Raw genomic sequence first — 10145 nt, 5'->3', positions numbered from 1 at the left:
TGCAAGCAAAATAATGGTTCGAATCGATCATCAAAAACAACTGTAAGTTTAACTTGCTTACCAACAAGAGTCATAACCTTATTGCATCTTCACTTGCATTTATATATCCCATTTATGCATTTTGACTCGCTTGATTATAAGGTCATTGCAGTAGCTTCTAGATTTGTTTGCCTTTGATCCCCTTACATAATTTGACCACTGTAATATTTTTATTTGAAATTTGATAGCATGAAAGTGGAGTGATAAGGCTGATAGATTATGCTTTGCTTCCAATCTTGAATTTAATATGACCTTTCGGAAAAGAACCACTTTCCAAGGATTAGATGGAAGGAAGCAAGAAATCAAAATGTTTTGTGATGAAATGCAATGAGCATAAATATTTAAACATCAGTAAATAATATTAACAACAATAATTAATAATAAATGAAAGGACATATCCTATCTAATAGGTCATCTCCCTTCACGAGGTTATAGAGACACTTTACTGACATCCTAATCGCAAGAGTGGTTATAGAGACACTTTACTGACATCCTAATCGCAAGAGTCAATACTTTAACTAATCAACGTGTCCACATTGTTTAGAACAAAGACAATATTCAAAATATATTTCAAATAATATTAATTCCAATACAATTTGATTTGAAAAAAAATTGCTACCACACAAATCCATAGAAGATAGAATTAGGGTGGTCCAACTCTTTCACAATTTGACAATTCTATTCAATGTATAGAATATCATATCTCCTCATCTTCTCAATCATTACCAATTAAAAAATGAAGAATCATGAAAGCATTACAAGCTAGAGCAAAGCCATAACTTTTCATGCTTTCATGACACCACACAAATCCATAGAGGATAGAATTAGGGTGGTCCACCCCTTTCACAATTTGACAATTCTATTCAATGCATAGAAGATCATATCTCCTCATCTTCTCAATCATTAACAATTCAAAAATGAAGAATCATGAAAGGCATTACAAGCTAGAGCAAAGCCATAACTTTTCATGCTTTCATGACAAAGCATTTTAAAAGGGGTAGGCAATATAATGAATATTAATATATAAACATTGGTAATAATAAAACAACAATAATTAATAATAAATGAAAGTATATGTCTTATCTAAAAGACATGAATTTACGAAGGGCTGTGATCTCATGTCCATTGTGACTAGTCAATACTATAAGTACATTATCACATGGCATTGTAACATCAACATTTTTCATATTTTATTTGACATAATATTTATAATCTATATGAGTGTTTTAATGTTATCCTATTTATTTTGGACATTTGAGTGATAAACCAAATTGTTCATGTCACATTTGGGAAATGAACTTTGTTCATTTTAGGGAATAGAAGGAAAATTATGTTCTTGGTTCATTTGATGCAAAGTCAATGTAATCTACACAATAAGCACAAACATACCATTTGTAAGTGCCTAATGTTAATCTTGGGGCCAGTATTAATGATGATGGGTGGCAAATTATTAACCTCCCTATGCCAATGGTTGGAGTGACAATATTAGACCCTTCCTACTTTACTTCATATTTTTGCTTTCACTTTGCGTTATACACTTTTGATAAATAATTCCGAAAACTACCTTTATAAATGAGAAATTAAAAAAATGTTGAAATCAATCCACCCTTGCAACCTTAAGGGCCTTATAGGCCCTCCTTATAAAATAATTTGTCGTTGTTACTTCTTTATTTCCTCTCCTACTAAAAGCCATGTAAGCCATATAGAGGTATTAATCATTTCTTACTCCCACTCTCATGTCATACTGCGTTATGAGAACCAAAATTGCATTTAATGGTTTGAATCTTGAGGTTTCCTTTCACTCAAATCCCACCTCTTATCATCTTCTTTTTGCTCATCACTTGCGTCATAGAAGTTTTATGTTTGATTCAATTTAGTTTATATATATTGAACTTTAGTCATATTGATAGTGTTACTATTTTTTTTAGGACATAGCGAGTCATATGGAGGACTTTCAACTATTTTTGGATGGCTTGGGTAGATTTGGCTCATTTATGCATTAGGAGAATTTTGAGGTCTAAAATAAGCATCATAAGGAACATAATAAAATAAGAGTTATCGATTTTTAAAGAAAAAATAATAATAATAAAAAAAATAAAAATAAAAAAATTGAAACTACTTTTTTATTGTATTTATTGTATTTTTTGCTTATCTCCTTTAGAGGCTTACTCAAATGCCAAGTGTAGGCACTAGTTGGACGTGGAACTAAATTTCACGTCCAATAAATATCCACTCTGCATACTTTTGAGTAAACTCACATAGAAATAAAATTGAAACTTTGGTGCTTTCTGTGATTTATCTGTAAATTAAATGTCTAAAAACTTAATGAAATCCTTTCTCTCTTGTTTGTGTTTTGTGATTTAATTGTAAATTAAATAACAAATTCTTAAAGAAATCATTCTCTAGCCATGTACTTTTGAGTAAACTCACATAGAAATAAAATTGAAACTTTGGTGCTTTATGTGATTTATCTGTAAATTAAATGTCTGAAAACTTAATGAAATCCTTTCTCTCTTGTTTGTGTTTTGTGATTTAATTGTAAATTAAATAACAAATTCTTAAAGAAATCATTCTCTAGCCATGTTGGCCATATTCTGCAATTTACCTATAAATTAAATAACTAAAGACGTAATAAATTATCTTTCTTTGACTAAATGCCTAATAAATTTTCTCTCTAGTTTTACTGCAAATTATTGAGGCATTGTACTTATCTGTATTTTATTAAATAAGTAAAGTAAAGGTTCAAAGAAATCTTATTGCACGCTATTACAGAGAGTTTTGTGATTTATCCATAAGTTAACAATTAACTTGCTTAGGGCTGTAAACTATTTTAATTATATAGTCACTCAACATCTACATACATTTTAAGTAAAGGTTCAAAGAAATCTTTCTTCTCTCGTTTTATTAACAATTAACTTACTTAGGGCTGTAAAATATTTTAATTATATAACATTACTCAACATCTACATACATTTTAAGTAAAGTAAAGGTTCAAAGAAATCTTTCTTCTCTCGTTTTATTGCACTCTATTACAGAGGGTTTTGTGATTAACATTTTATCTTTAAGTTAACAATTAACTTGCTTACGGCTGTAAAAGATTTTAATCATATAAAGTTACTCTAACATTTACATACATTTTAAGTGTGATTTGCATAGGAAAGACAATGTAATTTTAAAAGGATTATTATTTTTAAGATTTGTACTAGATTATTATTCTTTAAATTAGGATTTATTTGTTTTGCTTTGATCTAAAGCAAAAAAAATCAATAATATCCATATTAAATGCTTCTCTTTGATATCCATGTTAAATGCAAACCTAATGCTTCCTTTGAATTTTCACTGCAATTTCCATAATAATTTACTTCCAAGTCAATAAAAAATTGTAGGTTGCATTCTCCATTATTTAGTATGTTTTTTTTTGTTTTTTTTTTTTTAATTCATTCTTTAATATAACAATAATTTAATATAGACGAAATTCTAAATAATCAATTTCTCTATTAACTTTCAAAAATTAAATTATATTATCACATAGAATATAATAATAAAATTATTCTTTTTATGAATAAAAAGAAAATAAATAATTTTATTCAACTTAAAACAAGAATCAAATACAATAATAAAATTATTGTTAAATATCTTTTTTCACTTTTATTCCAAAATGTTAATATCCTTCAAATATAATATAAATGATTAATATGTATTTATATTATTTAATTGCAATTAAATTCATTTTATAGTATTATAAAATTTAAACTATAATCTAAATTTAATATAATATTATAAATTTAAATTATATTTTAATACTATAATATTTTTTATTCATATTAGTACACATTGTTGCAACTATGGACCATGTATTTTTCCTAGCTATTTGCTTTTGTAAAATAGAGAATTTAAATTAATAATAAAAAAATATTATCTTATTCATATTTTTTTAAATCATGGTGGATTAGTAATTTGTTGGAATGATCTGGGCTAGGCTTAAGATGGTTGTCACTATACCACCAAGAGTATATTTGATTTGCTTGTAAGATGAATATAACAAGATTATATGACTTAGCAAGAACTAAGACATCCCATATTGACTACGAACAAAGTAACCCCCTAGGGTTGCCTACTCTTATAGCCTCATCACAACATGATTAACATGTCAGTTCAAGTAATCGAACTCAAGTGGAGAGGGAGTTAACATCCCGTCTTAACCACTCGACCTATCCTTGACAAAAAAATGTTGATGGGGAACTGGCAACCTCCTCAGATATATGCAACACCCCGCAAGCCACATATATCAAAAACTCAGAGTTCAGTGTAGGATTGAGGAGACCACCAAAAACTAGAGCTGAGATCCCAGACTCCAAAGGGTCGCCTATCCTTCCAACTTTACTATGACAAGTTGTGGTGTCCCCTTGTGGGATTTAAAACCGGCTCAAATATATGCAACACCCTGCAAGCCACATATCAAAAACTCAGAGTTCAACCTAAGATTGAGGAGACCACCGAAAACTAGCGCTGAGATCCCAGACTCCAACGGGGCGCCTATCCTTCCAACTTTACTATGACAAGTTGTGGTGTCCCCTCGTGGGATTTGAAACCGGGTGGAGGGGATAACATCCCAATAAGACAATCACCCCATTGTCCCATAAGGAGACTATTCATATTAGTATGCATTGTTACAATTATGGAGAGCATATGTGGCCTTTTGTAGCACTTTGCTTTTGTGAAACTCGAGAATCAATACTTTATTTCTATTGTAAATTTTATTTTTTATTAATTTCTCTCGAAAACTAAAAATATAGCAATGGATTTATTGTTGAGGTTACCAAAATTTGAGTCATAGTTTTGTATTTATTTTATTGTTTTACTTATAGAAATAAATTATTAACTTTTTTGAATTATTGAATTTGATTTCTTTGCAATATTATTGGTGGAAAAATTTATTAACTTTTTTGAATTATTGAATTTGATTTCTTTGCAATATTATTGGTAGAAAAATTTGAAGTGTTCTTGCCCAATTACAAGTAAGATTACACCTTTTGCCCAACATTTGATTACACCTTTTGCCCAACATTTACTGAATTTTTGTTCAGTTGCAACTTTTGCTTATTGTTTTGTTGTCTAGAAACATGAAATTAAAAAGCTTCCTGTCTTTTTTGAACTTTTTGGTTTCCAGAATCTTTAAATCATCTTGGGATATTGTTTTGCAATAATATAAGATTGGAATAGATAAATAAAAAAACAATAAAATACTAAATCACATCAAATTGGAGAAAAGAAAGCTCAATTCTTTCGAGCATCATCCAAAATCAATATTAATTTGATCTTTTGCACTGTAAAGGAAATCAATACTTTTGTGGTTTGCACATATTCCATGGCAAGGCATTGTCTTATTGACTAACAATATCTAAAATGCAACTATGAAAATAGATCCCTTCTTTCGAGCATCATCCAAAATCAATGTTAATTTGATCTTTTGCATTGTAAAGGAAATCAATAGTTTTGTGGTTTGCATATATTCCATGGCAAGGCATTGTCTTATTGACTAACCATATCTAAAATGCAACTATGAAAATAGATCCCATTATCCACAATCTTTGAGCTACCCTGGACTTCAGTCAGTGTACCAAGCATCTCGAAGGATTAGAAAGCCAAATGGCAAAACAAACACATAATCTAGATAACCTCCATTGTATGCAAGGAAGCAATATCAAAAGAAATATAAACAATAAGATACCAGAAGCATAATGGGGTAAAAGATTCATGGCATCAATGGCATGACAAACTAATCGAGATATTAATCACGGGATAAAAGTTTTATGGTATCAGTGACATGACAAACTCAGGCCTCTTTCTCATTCTGCATCTACTTTTATTTATATGGAACTATTAAATAAAATAAAATATTATGGAACATCGTCCATCCAGTTGTGCAAAGTGGCAACACAACGCTTACATTTGAAGTGAGGAGGCTAACATGATTACGACCTTCTTGTCTCATCACAATGCCAGATATTTCTTTTCTTTGGCACATCGGTAAACAGCATATCCGACTGCATTATTTAATCTTTAAATGTTAGTGGCATACTTTTAACAGCAAAATTCAAAGATTGGTTATGTTTAATAATATAATATTGTTAAGAAAATTAAGTAAAAAACATATAAAGATAAATTTCATGCAGATTGCGTATACATTTGTATATATGTCATGTCATAAAGTTCAAAACAGTGCATACATATTTCTAAATAAAATGTAATGAAGAACAATTTAAAATTACATATCTTACTTTTTAGCATTCTCATAACTCTACCTTGTAACATGACTAAGTGGCACCCATTTTGGAAGGTTTTAAAATACATACCAGTCCTTCACGTGATCGTCAACTGCTAAATTTGTATCCATTAAAATTAATTATTACATAAGAATACTAGTTACTTGTTTGATATTCTTTTTATATGAGTGATATTTTGACGAAGAACACTCGTTGATTATGAGTTTAGTCATTTTAAATTTGATTATTCATCATTTATCTTCAAATTTTTACGACAGGAAGTAATAGCACTTACGGTGCTTACTATTTAATGAATACCGAAGTACACATCTCCATCGCTAATTGTATAATACCTCTCCCAACACAATGATCATTCTTCAACACAATGTTCTCCTTCATAGCTAGTTGTATCTTTGCCTCTCCCGACACAATGATCATTATTCAATTTCCATAGGACCATTGAGTAACCCTGGGAAATTCAAAGTCCATGATAGGTATTTGTTGGTTGGAACTGCTGAGCACTAGAAAATTTTGAGAACTTGTATCCAAAAGCATTTTCAGAAGAAAAAATCATTTTCTTCCTTTGCAGTGAATGCAGCCGCTTTCATGTGATCTACTGTTGCAAAGCTGTAGAAGCATAACCCATCTTTCAGCAGTACGATAAGAGCCTGCTCTAGCACCATTTTCGAATCTGAGAATAATGCCTCGTCCTGATACCAATACAAGGTGGGCATTCTATGTAAGCTTGTATGGTGATATCTTGTTTCGCCTTGAATCAAGGATTACATCTATCCTGAAATTGTGGCAATTGTTGGCATACCTTACCAAAATTCCTTTTTCAGCAATCTAAGAGATGAACATCTTAGTTGCAAAGGCTCTTCATAAGATGAATTTTGGGCCAGCACACTTCAGGGCTCATGCATAGCTCCATGCTTATTTGGCACCAGCTTTCTCACCATAATTTGGGAGGCCTACATTCTCAAATATAGGTGGGTCTACACCATGACTAGACCAAGGAGTGTATATAAGTGGTAAACTTCTCACTATCACCGCAAAAACTTGTTTCTGGTTTTACTCCTCCACATCATTTAGAGCAACTGTATCAGGAACATACCCTGCTGCTTTCATCTCCGTTGATAATGTCTCCAACTTCGCATAGATTCTCTGCATTTGTGGATGTGACCTGTCTCCTACATTGAAAATATGCACCTGTTTATCGACCTCAATCCAACTGCATCCGGAAGGCTTCTGAACCCCTTTGTCTTTCATTGCTTTCCGCAACTTCACAATGTCACTCCACCTGCCAGCTGCAGCATAAATATTCGACAAGAGCACATAGGGGGAAGCATTTTTAGGATCCAACTCGAATAAGTGTGCTGCTGCATGTTCTCCCAGATCTAAATTGTTATGTATCCTGCAAGCACCAAGCAAACTCCTCCACACAATAGCATCAGGTTCTATTGGCATTTCGTTAATAAATTCGTGTGCTTCATCCAGGCGCCCGGCACGGCCAAGAAGATCAACCATGCAGCTATAGTGTTCCATTGCAGGTGTAATGTGATAATCCTCACTCATGCTCTTGAAGTATTGATAACCCTCATCCACAAGACCTGCATGACAACATGCTGACAGAATACAAACTAAACTGACATGATCCGGATTCATGCCAGAATCTGTCATTTGCTGAAAGAGATTGAGGGCCTCCCTGCTGCAGCCGTGCATGGCATATCCTGCAATCATAGCTGTCCATGAGACAATATCTTGTTGATGCATGTTATCAAACAGTTCACGCGCCTTCTGTATGCTCCCACATTTTGCATACATGTCTATCAGGGTACTCTCCAGAAAGGCATCAGAATGAAACCCACACCTAATTATTTCTCCATGGATCTCCATGCCATGTTCTAGAGCAGCTAAGTTAGCGCATGCCGGAAGAATACTAGTGAAGGTTTTGGAGTTGGGTTTCACTCCGGCTACCCTCATTTGTCGAAAAAGCTTCAGAGCCTCCTCTTCACGTCCATTCTGTGCATATGCTGTAATCATCACAGTCCACAGGACAACATCCCGTTGCCATGTATCGTCAAATAACTCGCGGGCCTTCTCTATGCTTCCACACTTTGCATACATGTCTATGAGGGCACTCTCCAGAAAGGCATCGGACCTAAATCCACGCCGAATCAACTCTTCATGGATCGCCACACCCTCTTCCAGAGCAGCCAAGTTGGCGCACGCGGGCAGAACACTGACGAAGGTTTTAGCGTTTGGCTTCACGCCCATCATCTGCATTTCGTGAAAAAGCTCCAGGGCCTCTTCTCCCCTGCCATTCTGCGCGTACCCTGCAATCATTGATGTCCAAGTGACGACATCTCGTTGAGCCATTTTGTCAAACAGTTCGCGAGCAACCTTCATGTTCCCACATTTTCCGTACATGTCTACAAGGGCACTCCCCACAAACACATCGGACTCAAAGCCACCTCTGGTTATTTTCTCATGGATCTCCATTCCCTGTTCCAGAGCCTTCAGGTGAGCGCACGCAGGTAGAATGCTGGCAAAGGTGAATTGATTGGGTTCGGTGCCTTTTCTCTGCATTTGGTAAAAGACATTCATGGCCTCCTCTGCAATCCCATGTCTCGCATAAGCAGCGATCATCACATTCCATGAGAAGTCGTCTCGTTGGGGGATTTCATCAAACACCTTCCGAGCATCCATCAGAGCTCCGCAATGAACATACATATTGAGAAGCGTGTTGAGCAAATAAGTGTCGGGGATGGTTTCGCTCTCTTTGATGCAAGCATGGATGAGTTTGCCCTCTGGCAAGGCTTTGTTCTTAATGCATCCCTGCAATAGGAGGGCATATGTGCAAGGTCGAATGGGGTGATTCGTGCTATGCAACATACCAAGCGCATCTCTCAGTCGGCCCTCGTCGCAGAGTTCCCTAAGCTTTATGTTGCCATTGAAATGGATTTCAGCAGCAGCAGCTGCAACTGTTCTGGGATATAGACCAGGCATCATTGGCTTTATAACTAATACCACCGCCCTCTTATAGTGATGCCATAACATTATGGATATTGAAATCACCCACTGCGATCATTTTGGAAGCATTAATCTATGGCGTGTAAGGTCCATATTATGTGATAGCATGTCATGTCTTTTTGGGTGGAAATGGTATATGGTAATTCTGTAATATACAGTAAAAAATGGTCCGCTATGCAATTTTTTAATTATAGTAATATAAAAAGAGTATTTTACACAATAGGGAAGGTTAACTATTTCAAGTGTTCTTTTAATGGTTACAGTTACAATTACAATTACAATTAAGATTCAAGTGCATAAACGGATTGTATAAAATGTAATGTAGAAACGGATTTTTGAATACTTTTATTACCATTAATACAATCTCGATGTTTATATAAAATTAATACAAGTTTGATATTTATTTAAAAATAAGTATTGTGATATCTAATATAATATATTAGAGAATGTTGTTTTTTTTTTAATTTGAGAAACCTAATTTTTAGTCAGATATAAAATTTTAATAGATTAAAATGAGTTTTTGAATGCATAATTAGATTCAACATTTCATAATATTTTTATGGCATTTAAATTTTGCAAATTTTTATTAGATTTAAAATATAATTGACCAAAAAAAAATTGTTTTTTTCTCAAATTTAAAAATATAATTTTTGGTAGGATGTAAAATTTTAGTTGTTTAAAATGCATTTTGAATGTCTCAATGGATTCAATACTTTGAAAAACTCAAGAGGCACTCAAATTCTGCGAATTACACTTAAACTTATTATTCTAGGGAATCCCTACTAGACTACATGATTATTATAATCA

The 10145-nt window shown here is 33.2% G+C and overlaps 1 pseudogene; it reads right to left on the bottom strand.

The window, feature by feature from the left end:
* Positions 1-6827: 6827 nt before the first annotated feature.
* Positions 6828-9462, bottom strand: LOC149260771 (pentatricopeptide repeat-containing protein At2g13600 pseudogene; annotated as a pseudogene).
* Positions 9463-10145: the final 683 nt, after the last annotated feature.

The sequence above is a fragment of the Pinus tabuliformis genome, chromosome 6, assembly GCF_031772625.1.
Source record: "Pinus tabuliformis cultivar Carrire ecotype Pingquan chromosome 6, CPIR1, whole genome shotgun sequence".
Classification (NCBI taxonomy): Eukaryota; Viridiplantae; Streptophyta; class Pinopsida; order Pinales; family Pinaceae; genus Pinus; species Pinus tabuliformis.
Note: the sequence above shows the minus strand (reverse complement) of the source record. Positions and strands in the feature narration are given on the sequence as shown.